At 35.6% G+C, this 16303-nt stretch overlaps 1 protein-coding gene and 1 long non-coding RNA gene across 7 annotated transcripts in view; one reads left to right on the top strand and one right to left on the bottom strand.

The window, feature by feature from the left end:
- NAA11 (N-alpha-acetyltransferase 11, NatA catalytic subunit) overlaps positions 1 to 16303 on the top strand; it is a 173485-nt gene that overhangs the window by 6430 nt on the left and 150752 nt on the right. The window contains exon 2 of one of the 5 annotated variants that reach the window (XM_008957664.4): positions 2255 to 11341. The exons of the other annotated variants lie outside the window; for them this stretch is intronic. The gene's annotated coding sequence lies outside the window, so the exon portion shown is untranslated. Of the gene's footprint in view, positions 1 to 2254; positions 11342 to 16303 lie in introns of those variants that run through there. 5 annotated transcript variants of the gene reach the window in all.
- Positions 11490 to 16303, bottom strand: part of LOC106634682 (uncharacterized) — a 99289-nt gene continuing 94475 nt past the window's right edge. For both annotated transcript variants that reach the window (XR_010111853.1, XR_008625149.2), the window contains exons 2-3: positions 13303 to 13340; positions 11490 to 11761 (exon numbers count right to left, since the gene is read on the bottom strand). This is a non-coding gene — a long non-coding RNA (uncharacterized LOC106634682). The remainder of the gene's footprint in view (positions 11762 to 13302; positions 13341 to 16303) is intronic.

The raw sequence follows: 16303 nt of genomic DNA on the forward strand, positions 1-16303 counted from the left end.
AATCTTAGTGTTTTCAATTGAGCTGGCAACATTGAGTTAAGTAAGGTTACTTCAGTGACTCTCCCTTTCTGGTTTATTCTTTGTGTCGCTAAACTGTCATTCTAACAAAAAGTTGTTAAATGTTCACATGAGCAGTCACTGAAATAGACTGTTCTTAATTTTACCAGACAACTAATTATAACTGGAATGATATAATGAAATATGGAAGAAACCTACAGACTGACAGGTCTGGTAAATTCGTAGTATAACCTTACCCCAGATATGCCAGAAACCATAGATTTCAAATGCAACTGCACTCTATGAAGATAAAGAGGGGGTTGGGAAGAGATAAAATATTGTTTTGAAATACTAATCAGATAGATGCCATTTGTTGAATTATTTATAATCTCTAACAATGTCACCTTTCAATCAGTGTATGATGTACATGTAGGATGACTGAAATACCAACTTTGTCAGAAGTAACTGATAAAAGCAGAGGTTTTTCCTAAATTTTGTACTCTATGCTCTAGTATATGAAATCCAATGGGCTTTATGGTACAGGAGGTTAGATAGAATATTTAAAATTCTTTGAATGGGCAATGATTCAAAGAGCCACCATAAAAGCCTTTCTGAAAATATTCTACAATGCCATTTCTATAGATAAATATCTTTGGAAAATTATAGGATTTTTTTTTTAAAGTAAAGCCATAGTATTCTGTTTCATGTTTATAACACCATATCGACAAACAGCATGTATTTGTCAGGCTTCCATAGCCCACCTTTAAGAAAACCTGATAATGTAAAACTTTGAACTTAATAAGCTAAGACATTAAGGGCTTGGGGTGGGCACAGCGGCTCATGCCTGTAATCCCAGCACTTTAGGAGGCCAAGGTGGGAGCTTTGCATGAGGCCAGGAGTTCAAGACCAGCCTTGAAAACATAGCAAGACCCTAGTCTCTACAAAAACTAAAAAACATTAGCCAGCGTGGTGGTGTATACTGGTGCGTGCTTGTAGTCCTAGCTACTCAGGAGGCTGAGGCTGGAGGATCACTTGTGCCCAGGAGTTTGAGGCTCTTGTGAGCCATGATTGTACCACTGTGCTCCAGTCTGGGTGACAGAGCAAGACCCTGTCTCAAAAAAAGGACTATAATACTAACATTTTAAAGGGAATCTTTATGAAAAATACCTATACTCTTAAACAACAAACTATCCTATAGCCTTTATTACAGTGTTATTTGACTTTTTCAGTTTAATTTCTTAAAATTTTCAAGCAGTATTTACTGAGATAACTAAAACAGCTATATAACTTCTTTTGCATGCCTGTTCATGCAAAAATGAAAAAGGCAATGATGATAGTCTTTCTGACCTGTTCCTCCGTATCTTGTGTCTCTTTTGTTATAGCAAATATACTTTAAAAAATAAGATTTTACATAATATTACCTCTTACAACTGGCTTCACTTGTTATTCTGGCAACAGAATTTTCTATAACAATGATTTTGTACAAAAATGCTTTTTAACTGCTCTGTGCATAATAGCCTCAATCTTATTTACTTCTGTGTGCATATGATAGATGAGAAGGTACTGAGTAAATATTTATTGAATGAATGAATGAATGGACCTCTCAAATTACCCATATAATAAATTTTTTTAAAGGAGAGAAAAATAATGTATGTATGATTCCTCTTACCTGATATAATTACCTACTTCCTCTTACCTGATGTAATTAGGGCACTTTAATTTGTGAATAAAGAAACATTATGGTTATTTTGGTTTCCTGTCCAGGCCTCACAGAAAGAAAATATGACTTACAGAGTTGGACACATTGCATCTAACTTATCAAGAGCTAAAAAGGCCTTTCATTTCTTTAGAATTGGAATAAATTTTCTTTTGAGTGGAGTAGGATGAGATACAATTTAAAGATGACAAGCAAAATGATCTCAGTTTCTTTAGTTTTAAAATAGGTTCTTTGGGGGTAAATCCCAGTTTTTTGGTGTTCTTTCTGTCCCTTTCTCCTGGCAGAAATGTCCTTTAGATGTCAGGAAAGGTTCATGTGTTCTTATGGTAGGGAGGGGAGAGAGCCCCAGATCTGTGTGTGGTCTTTGTGCAGTCATCTGAATTCTCACTGACTTCCATGGAGATATATCTAGTCCAAACTAGTTACTGGGTTTCTTTATCTGCTGTTCCAGTCTATCATTAACTAAACCAGTATTCTTTCAGAGCTGTCAGAGCTTATAGCTCTCCCTTTCTCATTTGTTTTCTTCTCATTTTTCAACAGCATTTCAGGTCCTCATGTCTCAACCACATCTACTCTGTGAACCCTGGCTTAGTCTGTCTGCTCTGCAGCATCTGCTGTGGGGATCATCTCACAGTGACCAGAATGGCTTCTCACTCTTAACTCTATAAACAACCACCTTTCACATATCCTGCTGGGATCATGAAGGAATACCTGGACACAAGAGCCACTGCACAACAGCCAAGGAACTTTGAGACCTGCCATTACAGGACCTTTCTTGGCCTACTCACACTACGCTGCCATTTTATTCTGTTTGTAGTAGTCCTCTGTTGGGTGTGGTTATCCTACAAGTTTTTCTCCTTTTAGAATGATGAACAGGAAGCAGGGCAAACTCTTAAAGATTTCCAGCTTTCAGTTTTTGTTTTTGTTTTTTAACCATTATTTACCTGAGTTTTCATCCTTGAGGAGGTGAAGTAGTCAGGACCATGAAGTCAGACCTCATGCCCTCTTCCTCCTCTTTCCTGGAAGAAGTATTCGGTTTCCTTTTCCTTTCTCTGGTAACTCCTCCTTTATACTATTCCCCCATCCCTTTTTTTTGAGGAGGAGGGCATCACCTTCCCAGTGGGAAAAGGTGTTAAGTTAGGAGCTTCTACTGTACAATCAGAACTTGGAGATTTTAAGAAAAGGACAAACGGTAATTAAATTGGAATCTCTAATGTGCTTGTTTGTGTTAGTTTTTTTGTGATTATGTCACTTGGCATTTATTGAGTACCTGCAGTGTTCACACACAATGCTGGGGCCTTCATTAGTTATATATTTAACCCTCTCAGCAACCCTGTAAAGTAGGTAGTATTATCCCTGTTTTACAGATGAGGAAACTGAAGCTCAGAGAAGTGAATTAAATATCCTGGATCTGAACCCAATTCTGTTTGAATTCAAAGCCAAAGTTCCTTCTACTTTTCTGTTCCTACTCTTTGCATTTTATTTATAAATGTGTTAAAATTTTAGCAAAAATGGAGAATCTGCTGTTTAAAAATGTGTTTGCTTAATACATGGCTACTGTATGTCAATTGTAAATATATAACCTACAATTATAATCTATTTTTATTATTTTTCTCTAGTAAAAATAAGTGAAGACAAAGTACCTTGACCTCTGCAGTAAAAGTTACCAGATAAATCCAGTTATCATTACTTAATGTTGTTTTTATGTTCACTGAATGTGAATTACCAAAGTATATAACATTTTTCATGTTTAAACTTTTATGAAAACTGGTGTGTATGGATTTAAGTCAAAGCCTGGACTTTATCTGGTGACAAGAGGTAAGTCTTTTCTGTGTAATCGTAATTAGCCCTGCTAAGCAGTTCTTACAGATCTACCCTAGTGCACTCTAAGAATGTCTACCTAATGGTAAATGATTGCCTGAGGCAGATATAAAAGTTTTTCCCTACATGAAAGGATTTGCCATTTCTTGTGCCAATACAGTATGATAAAATCTATCTTTCCATCTTTTCCTTTTTTCTTTTTAATATTCTATCTCAACGCTAAATTATTTTATTCTTTCCTCTCAACCATGTGTTTATCTCTTTATTTTTAAATATTACAGCTTTCTAACATCTGTCTCTAGGGCAGCATAATCTTACTGATGAAGTATTCCATGTTTTCCTTGAGCTTTTGTCAATATGTCTTTGTGTTAACAGCTTAGCAGATGGAGAAACAGAAGGAGTAGCCTCAGCTTACCTGAATGATTTTTCTCCAGCACCAGGCACATTGACTTGCTGTCTCTAGTAACTTGATAGGAGTTGGAGCAATTGGAAAATGGGAAATGATATATGACTTCTGCAGTGTTATTTACTAAAACAATTGGCTGCATTTCTTTGTTATCATTATATCTTCTTTCCCAGTCTCGTACCAGGAGAAAGCAGAATTATAGCAGCCTATCTGGTTTGGGCTATAATGAAAATAAAATAAACAATAATACTAATATTGCTTTGGGCATAGATTAGCATGTTCATAATGGTTCCAGGACAGTAGTGGTGATTTAGCAGCAGCAGTGGCTTTTTGAAACACAAATTGTGAGAGTCTGTGGCACCATTGTTTTTGTAATAGCATTGTTCTTTTTACACAGGAAAAGTGATTTTTTTTTTTTTAATTCTGAAGGGACTGACTACTTTTTACTGAGGCACAGTCCTAGAGAGAGCAAAGCAAGGCTTTGAAGCAAGGAGGGAGGACAGTTAATGGTGTGAATACCCTTATACTAGCTATATTTTATTCACTTGCAGCTTTAAATAAACTGGATGTGCTCAGGTCTGCTAGCAGATTATTTAAAGATATTGATCAGCTCACTACGTTTTCTTTGGTTAAAAGAGGAAAACTTGTGAATGAAGCCTGTGAGTTCCTAGTTAGAGTCTGTGTGGTTTTCCCTTTGGAGATAAGAGCAAGAAGCGAGAGATGACCATCTGAAATAAAAATAATGGGGTGTGGATATATGGGAGAAATGGGGAATAGTACTGGGAATTAGTCCACAGCCAGGAAAATTTAGAAAGGATCAGGACTGAAACACTGGAAAGAAAGTTTTCTTTATTTTTTATGTGCAGCTAAGTCATTTGGGTATTATGTTAAAAAATGCTGATTTTTTTTTTCAGTATGTCTGGTGGGGCCTGAGTATCTGCATTTCTAACTAGTTCCTACATTGCTCATGTTGCTGGTCCCGGAACCACACTTTGACTAGTAAGGGTCTTAAAGCTCATCTCCAACCCTTGGACTGGGGTCCAAAACACCTGTGACTATCCATTAGGTCACTTAATAATAGATTAGACCCTAAATAATTCAGATTCCCCTTCTTAAATATACATTTACATAAATCCTGTTTGAGTTTATGTCTTGATGGCCTAATAATTTCAATAAAAATAGAGTTTGTTAAAAACATGTACAACAAAAAAGTGTATATAGTATAAAATGTATTGATAATATCATATCTATTAGGATGCTTTGATATAACAATTTTGCCTCATTGGCTTCTAGGCAAGTGAATGGTGTATGAGGTTTTTAAAAGTTTCACTTCTAATTCTTACTCAATTTATCGTGTTCATTGGTTGATGAATTAGCTCAGACACTGAAATTGTTTTCCATGCTGACAACATTTGACAGGATTTGAAAAGGACTACTGAGTCTTTTTTTTTTTTTTTTAATTTTAAGGAACAGCAGACCTATGTATGGGTTCAGGTGGTCTAATAGAGATTTTCCATCCAGGGATAAGAATTTCTAGCCTATTGTTTCTCAAAGTATAGTTCATATGCTTAGTGCATCGGAATCACCTGGGTGCTATGTTAAAAATGCAGTTTCTTTGTCTCTGGCTCAGACTTAAAAAATCAGTCCTGTATTTTTAACAACCCTCCAGGTGATTGTTTTGCACACTGTCATCTGAAAATCACTGATCAGTACGAGGCTTTGAATTCTTCATAAAGATAATATGAAGGGAGCTTTTTTCCATGGTAATACTCTCCAGACAAATTAATTCATCAAAAGAAGCAAATAACTCAGAGGAGATATAACAAAATTTTGTTTATTATAAAACATATGGGAAAGGGTGAGATGGTATATGGGAACTCTGCTCAACTTTCTGTAAAAACTGTTCTAAAAATAATTTATAAATTAAAAATATTTTAAAAGTACATGTGAACATTCGACACACATTCTTCCATATGTGTTTTACATAAATGTGAGATCATGTATGTTATTTTTTAGGGCTTTTTTGGTCATTACTTTCTTCCTCATCCTTTCTTTTCAAGCAAACAATAGCTACAACTTGGCAATGGCAGTATACAGCACAAGCCTGAAGGATGAGAACATTCACAAACCACACCATGAAATTTGTCCCAATTTGTTTCCAGAGCAAAAATCTCAAATTCTGCAGTGTCTTGTTAGGAACCAGACACCTAGCATGTCTGGAACCACGTCCTTCCATCCATGTCATTAGCTCCTCATATCCCATCACCATCTGGGCATCTTGAGTTAGAACTTTTAAGAACACAGTACCCAGCCAAAATCCAGTGAAACAGACTAAGTGACTTATCAAGGTCCTTTTTTATATTAATACTTTTTCCTAGACATGAATGCTTCTTTGAAATCCAGTAAGACACAGATCATTTCCTTGAGGTGCACTTGAAGGGTTATTTAAACACCATGTTTCCTTATTAGGGCGTGGGAATTACGTTTTGTGAAGTTCTGGGGAAAAAAACTCTTTTCATTTTAAATCATACATATATTGCTTTCCTAACCAAAATTAAGATAGATTTCACACCTTTGGAATGGTGTCATCACCTCAACTGCATTTTACAGGCGCTTACCTAGAGAACACAGTCCTTAGCAAGTTGAGCAATTTTCACAAGAGGTGGTTCAATAGAGTGAGAAGACACAGAGTGCGGAGTCCAACAGCTTAAATTTTAGTCCTAGTTTGGCTTATGACCACGTGGATATCCTCTAGCACATCAGTTTTCTCATTTACAAAATAGAGATAAAAATAACTTTTGTGCTTTCAGGGTTATTGTGTAATGAGTTAGTGTAAAAAAAAAACCTGCATTGTAATTTGTAAAAAATGTTACTGTAAACATTTTTACTTTTAGACATTTTTACCCCTCAATTTAAACTGGTGTAGAGTAACAGTGATCATTTGTTTTTGTTTCCCCTTTAATGGTCCAGAAAAGAACAGTGTTTCAGAGAATGTATTATCAAACAATAACTATGTCAGCAATGACAAATATATGCATGTATGTGGACATTTTAAGGGATAAAATATGGAGAAGGTGAATTCCTGTAAATATAGCAAGCCAACTTTCTATACATTCATTTGAAAAGAAAAGACTCAATAAAAGTTACCTTTTACTCTCTATGACCTAAGCATTCATATGTAATATATTTTTCAGGTAAAGCGAACTGTACTTAATCTCCTATTTACATGGTTTTGAATAAAGGAATTCACACAAACACACATACACACAGTGACCAAAATTTTTACATATTCGAAAACTTCAGTAAACTGGCTGGGCATGGTGCCTCATACCTGTAATCCCAGCTAATCAGGAGGCTGATGTGGGAAGATCTCTTGAGGCCAGGAGTTCGAGATCAGCCTGGGCAGCCTAAGCAAGACCCCAACTCTTTTTTTTTTTTTTTTTTGAGATGGAGTCTCTCTCTGTCACACCCTGGCTGGAGTCCAGTGGCACAATCTCAGCTCACTGCAACCTCCACCTCCCAGGTAATTCTCCTGCCTCAGCCTCCCGAGTAGCTGAGACTACAGGTATGTGCCACGACGCCTGGCTAATTGTTGTATTTTTAGTAGAGATGGGGTTTCACCATGTTGGCCAGGCTGGTCTCAAGTTCCTAACCTCAGGTGATCTACCCGCTTTGGCCTCCCAAAGTGCTGGGATCATAGGCATGAGCCACTGCGCCCGGCCAAGATCCCCAACTCTTAAATAAATAAATAAAACATTAGTAAACCATGATAGTACATTAGGGCAAGCATCTGGCTGGTTTTTCATTACCAGAACTCTAACGAGAGTGTTAAGTCTGGCTTTTATTCCTGAAAGCTGGTACACAAGTTAAAAGTTTGACTGTTTGTTAAATAATAAATGTTATAAAGAATTTTGAAAAATCACGTACTCTCTTGTATAAGGAGGTCTTTAATAAACAAATATTTCTAATTGCTCCTTTGGCAATCAAGACGTTTTTGCATCCTGGGACAGTGTCACTTAGTAAGATTCCCAGTGGGTGAGAGGTACATCTCTTTTGTAAAGTGGCAGATAGATTAATGTGAAAGAAAGGTGAGAAAGAGGCAGCCCCATAGAACTGCTCTTAGGCAGATCATTTTAGAAAGGCATACATATGGAACTTGAGAATGCAGAATTTGAGTTCCTTAAAAATTACTCATGTCTGTGTAGCCCTTGAAAGGCAATAATCTAATATATATTTTTCAACATTTAATACATGTTCTTTAATTTTATTATCTTCTTTATAATTGTTGGGGATGGGGTAGATTAAGCTTGTATCCAGTAGGTATTTAAGCTGAAACGTCACAGCTTTTGTGTGTCTAATTAGCATCATTGCCTCAACTGCATTGAGTTAATAGGTAGTAGTATCACAGAGGTTAAACTCATTCACTCTAGATTATACCTAGAGTTATACCCTAAGGTACCTGCTTTGGAAATGTTGAAATATGTAATTGCATATACCTTGCTTTATAAAGATAGCAACCCTATCAAAACTAAATCCTTGGCAGGCTAATAGGAGCGCCATGAAATAACCTGAAATTGTCATTTGTCAGCAGATGATAGAAATCTGAATTCAGAGTTAGAAAGCTGGTTTAGGAGTGACAGTGTATGAAAGAGAAAATTGTCAGCTGTTAGAAAGTCAAAGATGCTATTTTTATAAAGGCAAGGTGAAAAAAAGACTTTATGACAGTTGTATTGGATCCTCTGTTTGTTCAAGAAAAAAAGTATTTTTTATTACTGACTTGAATTTTATTTTCATAATGTAAAGTAGTTGTTATAATAATTGGGTACCCTGAATAATGAAAACAGACTGTATTTATAGTTTAAATTTTTGCATGCCAGTACAATTCTTATTAAAAGACATTTGGGTCAGTTTTGCTAAAAAACAGAAGCTCCTGTCTTTAATGAGGAAAAAGCATAATAGTGGCTTATCTTAGAATGTAAAGCTTTTGAAATCACCCTGTAATTCATGGCTTATCCCTGAGAATTCAAAGCTTTATAAATTATAAACCTTTTCCAGGACACCATACACACTGTCTTAAGTCAAATAGCGCTGGACTAAGCCAAAGACATAAATGAATTCTTCACTCATCCCTGGTGCTCAGTATTATTATTTTCTAGCTTACATTATACACCCTGGCCAAAACTAGAATTCTTTCAAAATAAGCCACACTCCCATATCACCTTTTCACTTCCTTTTCTCTTTCTGCTACTTCTTCCCATAGTTAAATCTATCGGTCAATAAAACCTACATTATAGCTGGTAATAAGCAACTTTCATAAATTATTAATAACTGGCAGACTTGCTCCTATAAATAATATTTAGATGTAATTCAAATAAACCTCCAGTTGGTAGGTTAAACCTACCTAACCAAAACCATTCTTACTCTACCTGTTTCAAGATCTAAACTGGGACTCTGTGGGGTGTCCTGCCATCTTGAGCCACAGCTTTCAAAAGAAAGGAAGGAGGCATTTTCTGTCTATAAGCAAGTGCGGGAATTAAGGTGCTAAGTAAACGAGCATTGTTGTATTTGAACCCCTGAAGCTTTCTTTTCTGCATCTTTCTTCCAGTACCTTCTTGTTTCTTCTATATCTTCAGCAATTCTAAAGTCTTAATTTCCACATCCACAAAATAGGTGTAAGTATAAGGTTGCTTTAAGGAACTGTAGAGTTGTTGCAAGAGTAAAATAAGGAAATTCACAGAAATAAACTGATAACCAGAAAATATTAAGGGTACCAAAATATTGTTTCATCCACTTCCTTTTTAGTTGTTGAGTAAACATTTTAATAAGTCTAATCATTCCAATACGTGTTTTTATGTTTGAATATTATTTTTTGGCAGAAAGATGACTGAGTGATCATAGATTGTTTTTGTCTTTCCAGTTTTTTCTCCATTCTCTAATTTGTCTCTGAATGTGCCCAGGCAATAGCAGGTGCTCAAGTAAAAGCACGAATGAATGAAAATGAGTGGTTCACAGATGAGGAATAATTGAGCCAATAAAAATTATAATGAATCCCATTTTATATCAATAACGATAGAATAGGCAGGGTGCGGTGGCTCACGCCTGTAATCCCAGCACTTTGGGAGGCTGAGGTGGGCGGATCACGAGGTCAGGAGATCAAGACCACCCTGGCTAACACGGTGAAACCTCGTCTCTACTAAAAATACAAAAGATTAGCCGGGCGTGGTGGCGGGCGCCTGTAGTCCCAGCTACTGGAGGGGCTGAGGCAGAAGAATGGCGTGAACCCGGGAGATGGAGGTTGCAGTGAGCCGAGATTGTGCCACTGCATTCCAGCCTGGGCGACAGAGCGAGACTCCATCTCAAAAAAACAAACAAACAACAACAAAAAAACACCGATAGAATAAGAATTCTTTTCAAACAATAAATACTACGTTAAGAAGAAAACACTCCAGTGCTGTTTTATGCCAATAGTGAAGTATTTCTATTTCCATACCCTGTTTTCAATTCTAAAAAAACAAATATCTTCCTAACATATCCTTGGACAAAAGGTAAAAATAAGAGGCACAGGTAAATAGAGAACACATCAAATCTCTTAATCAAGATGTGTTTTACCAAATATAATAGCAAACAATAAGCAAACATGATGATTACCAGCGAAATCCTGAGCATTGCAAATCCAGTTTTCAGTTGGAAAATACAGCTAAAGTAACATATGAAATGCTTTGAAAATACCACAGTACAATGTGATTTTCATCGGTGTTTATGTTTTTGAAAGGAAAAAAATGGCTGAAGTATTATTTTAGTCCATGTGCAAAGCAAATTCTGTTTTGTCTGTTAAAAAAATAAATGAGCAATAATCTCCAAGAAATCATCTTGACCAGCATTAATGACTAGTTTGGTAGTTAACAGCCCGAGGCATAGCCAGAGGCTATTAAGGCTCTGGGGGAAAGAAAAGGTTGGTAGATTGTGGTTTACCAGTAATTAACTATAGGTATGAATCAAAACTTCCTAAGAAAAGAGATTAAAGTTACTTTGGATTATTTTATGTGTAGGCTTATCTTTTCATACATCCCCCTCCCACACCTTTTCTAATAAATAGGAAAAGAAGATGATGCCATTATTTCACAAACCAAGTTGAATTGGAAATAATTCATGTAATGAAACAGGAAACACATGGGACCAATTAATGCCTTTTCAAGCTTGGACTATATAACTATAAGAAGCACTTAAAAAAAAACTCAGTCTAACACATTAGTTGATTGTTGGTGAAATGAAACTCAATCATGAGATCATAAGGATTTTTTGAAGCTTTTTTTTTAGTTTTTAATCCTATCTCAATAAAAGTAAATACATAAGGATTACACATAAACCAAATCTGAAGTAATATAGATTGGGGGAACCTCAAGAGGGTCAGGAGATAATGAAGATTATACCTCAATATTGGGATTATGATGTTAGTTCTTTATTTCAATAAAAGTGGATAGAGATCTTTCATATCAGGGACAGGGCTTAGCTGTAAGGACGAAAGTAATCTTCCGGGAATTATGCATACAGGCTTGACATCATTTTTATTGGATGGCTGATGAACTGGAAAACTCCAGGATAGCCAGGCTTTAATTTGTAATCTTAATTTTCATATAAATCGGTACATTTCAGGGGGAGGCAGAGGGGGATGTGGGGACATTGATGCTTGCCGGCCTTGTGGTAATAAGACAGCTCTGAAGCACAAGCAGCAGTACTAACTCATCCAGTATCTGATTCTGTCTTTTCCTCTATCCATCTGTCTTCCATCTTTGCATCCATCATTTAACGAAATTTACAGCCTGCAAATACCAGAGAAGCTAATGTTAGTGCAATCTTCCTTCTACCTCCTCTCGGAATGATCTATAGTAATCTACTTATCATAGACATGCACACTACAATGCACAATAATTTAGTTTTCAGCCAGGAAAATGACTGCCATTGTTTTGCCAGCATACATTAATGAGGATTTTTTTCCCCTTCTTCTTCTTTTAATTTTCATAAAGGATATAGAGCATGAGAGAGCACTAGTTTCCCTTCATAAAATAATTATCTTGGTGTTTCCCATATATAATTTCATATCCATGGAATTACATAGGGGCAAAGTTATAAAGCTAGAACATAGTGGAAATTTATTTGGATATATGGAAACTTGGTCCATATATTTTCAATATAGGATCCATATGTCCTTTACATGGTCAAAGAAGTAAAATGCTGTTGAATGTTTTAGAAATATATTAAGAAAATAGAATTTTCTTTCTGGATTGTTCTAGTCTCTTACAATATAAATAAAATTAAATTGTTTGTGCAAAATTATTCTTATCAAAGGATATTTTAGTTGAATTCGCCATAGGAAACAAGCAATATACTCCCTTCTTACATTGTGGTTATTGTTTTGAGGTTTTATGTGTCTCCCAGCTCTATCAGGTTTTATGTGTCTCTACCATTTGTTTTACCTTCGTCTCATTATTTTTTAGCTTTTGGGTGATTTATTATAAAAGAAGAGGAAAGATCATAGTTCCTACTCCATAATTTTTAAACCAGAAATCATATGTAGCTTTTTGATCTTCTAATAATCATGTGTATGTAAAGAACATATAAGGCTCATATTCTACCATATAAAAAAAAAATCCTCAGCCAAAGCTAAAAATGCAGAACTTGTTACACATAAGAACATTTTCCAACTTCTGAGTATATCTGAATGGCTCTGGTTTTAGATTTTCCCCATGATTTAGAGATGTTTTTATTTTTCAAAGACAAATCATCTGTTCTCAAGATTGTTTTGTTTGTTTGTTTTCTGATGTCTTCCTAGATGCACAGTGTACTGAAATGTTGAGATACTACCTTCAGAGCAGAAAATAGATTCTCCCGATCATATGTTATCCTCTTATCCTCCAAAGCTCCCAGTTTGCCAGTGAAGTAACACGAAAGTTGATATAGATAAATACTGTGACCGTAATCCCAGTTGGGAGCACACTCATCTCTTAAACAGTTCTGTCAACTGGGATTTATCTGCATGGAAGGCATATAAAGCATCGTTTACATAAATAACTTGGAGTTTTGGGTTGGACATATATCAGGGATGAGTAACTGCCCTGAAGTATACCTATTAAATCAACCACCAGGCTCAATCAGAAAAGCTTTGACTATAGCTATACAAAACTTGATCACAACATAATCTTCCTCTGCTTCTTGATGAGGTAACAAAATATGCTGTGTTCATTGAACAGCTGCTTTCATAACGAGAGCAATAATGAAAAAATATTCCAGAACCTTCAGCACTTGCACATGAAAACAAGGTTTCCAGTGAGAAAATTAAAATGCCAACAAGATTTATACTTACCTATGCAGATGTTCTGTGGTCTTAAACATGTTGTATTCCTTTTAAAATGGAAGAAACAGACACAAGGTCATTTTTCAAAGTACGGTTATTGAAAAATAAAAGTTATAACCATGATTTCTGTTATGGGCTGAATCTTGTCCCTCCCAAAATTCATGTGTGAACTTCTAATTCCTACTCTCTCAGAATGTGACTATTTGGACATAGCACCTTTAAAGAAATAATTAAGTTAAAATGAAGCCATTAGGATGGGCCCAAATCTGATTTGACTAGTATCCTTATAATAAGAGGAGATTAGACACAGATGACACCTAGAGAGGAAAGACTGTGTGAAGATACAGGGAGAAAATGGCCATCTGCAAGCCAAGGAGAGAGGCCTTAGAAAATCAACTCGGCCAACACCTTGATCTCAGGCTTCTAGCATCCCAAACTGTGAGACTATATATTTCTGTCATTTAAGCCACACAGTCTGTGGTATTTTGTTATCACAGCCCTTACAAGCTAATGCAATACAGTTCTCTTTCTTGTTTAAAGATAAATAAGGAAATGAAGATAGAAAGGCCCAAAGTTAAGTCATCTCTAACTTGCTCAGACATCCAGCTTTTCATTGATTCCATATGGAAATCAATGTTCCCTTAATTGCTTGAACTTTGGCTGTGAATATTCTTCCATCATAACTTCTCTATTAAGAAGAGTGAAATGTCAGATAGTTAGTTGGAACAGGGCTTGCCAGAGCTGCATAAAGCAAGCATGAAAGCATATTCCTCAGGGAAACATCTGTTTTTATAAATGAGTTAACTCTGAAGAAGTAGACATGTAAGTAGGATAGGCTAATTAATTTCAAAGGGGATGTAAAGAAGAGAAATGTACAAATTACTAGTAGAAAAAATGATGAAAACTAGATTTTTGAGGATTATTATGTTATACCATTTGAGAGTCTTTCAATATACCTAAAAAATGAGGAAGATGCCTGTTTGAGATCCTCTTATTAAAGAGGAGAAAGCTTTTTTCTCACCATTCTATTCTTTTAAGTGTCCTTATAATACATAATCAAATGATAAGATCACATCTTCTTGCTTCTATGTTCATATGAAAAGCTTCCCCATCTCACTACTTCCTATCAAATGAGAGCAGGAAGTGAAAAAAGCTTTTGTGAACCAGGACATCCTGCAGGTGAACATGTGCCAGCATCCTACCCAGATGCACAGCTTAGGAAGAAGGCCCTGTTCATTGAGCCATATCGGCTTTTCTAGAGAAATTGAACAATCTTTCAAATGATTTGTGAAATTTTAGGCACATAAAACTTCTAGATCTCAGAAATGAACTGATGACTATACTGCCATGGCAGTCATGTTTTACTTTGTGAAATATGTGGAATATAATTTTCTAAAAGGCAGTATAGTATTAGGAGTCTTGTTTTCCAAGATTTTTGGATAAATATTTAAGATCTATGTAAAGTATTTTACCTTAGTTATTAATCACCACTTTATTTGCATACATGGTGGGGGAAGAGCCTCTGTTTGAAGATAAAGTCTATCTATGGCCTAACCTGGTCATATGTCAGAGGTGATTCAGAAAAGACATGGGTCAGTCCCGGCAGTATTCTCTACATGAAGAACCAAAGAACATCCTGAGAAAGAATTCAGCCCATGAAGACAGGCGACTGCTACTATGACAGAGACATGAGGTACCACTGCCAGTCTGGGGACAGCTTCTTAGTGCATCACGTGGGACATGGTGGGTAGAGAAAGAAATGTAGTCTCTTTATTCCTAGGATTATATTCATCTATGTCTGCTCCTTGCCACAGGAACCCTGGCCTCTCAGTATGACACCTTTTCACTGACAGAGTTCTTTTAATTTGCACCCAAACAGGTATAGCATACTCAAGATACTAGGGCAAGGGGCTCAAGAGGGGTTCTCAAATCACTCTTACAGTCTGCCTGAAACCAGCACCCCCACCGTCACTACCTAGATTCAAGTGTTTCATTGGGTTTAATACTCTCATATGCATAATTTCTAGGTAGTGTGACCATATAAAAATCCCAAAAAGGATATTTTTGAGGATGAAATGGAGCAGGAAAAGTAGTAAAAATTATATAATTTCTTTGAAATATGTATATTGGACTTACAATTTAATATCATTATCTCATTGGCTGTTCAATGAACTTTATTCATTGCTGAAAATATAAAAATATTCTTGCCAAAATATAGAACTAACATTTGTTATTAAAGCAAAATAAAAAATATCTTTATATGAATTATTCGTACCTTAAAAAATAAATGGGATAATTATTTTTGGTTCACATACACATTCTTAATCATTTTCTTAGCCTGTACCTGTTTCTAACACTGTGTCACTGGCAATTTTCTGAAGAATATATTTTGCAATGTTGTGCTGTTTTACATTTTTTAATAAAATTGCTTGCAATTTTCTTCAAATTTGTATTTTGTGATGAATACAGTTTAAATTGCTGACACTCAGTTGACTCTGCTCTGTAGACCATAATTTTTTAACTGAGAAACTGCTATCTACAGATGCTGAGGTTCATGATAAGATCAGAGAAAATTTGGCTAAATAAAGGATCTTCTCAATTCTAATTTTATTGATATATGTAAATATCTTAGTCCAAATATGTTAACAACTGAAAGACAAAAGAGGTGCAAAAACAGAAAAACACATGATGGTCGAAGAGCTGTTGAGCTGTCACTAAGAAAAGTATGCCATAGAGCAGAGGAAAAATAACAAAATGAATCAACATGAGTTTTTAAAAATTAGTAAAACAATCATATATTAAAAACAAAAATGTGATATAAAGATGAAAGAGGTCAGAAAATGTGTGGAGATTTCTTTCTCAGGCCATCTAGGCTCATTAGAGACATTCTAATCATTTTGATCTTTAAGTGAAAGGGTCTGTGTTTTCATACTCTTACTTCTTTTGGTTCCGACGCCAATCTGCAAACTTATTCTCAGCAACTTTTAAACCTACCAAGGAGTCTGACAGA

The sequence above is a fragment of the Pan paniscus genome, chromosome 3 (assembly GCF_029289425.2).
Source record: "Pan paniscus chromosome 3, NHGRI_mPanPan1-v2.0_pri, whole genome shotgun sequence".
NCBI lineage: Eukaryota > Metazoa > Chordata > Mammalia > Primates > Hominidae > Pan > Pan paniscus.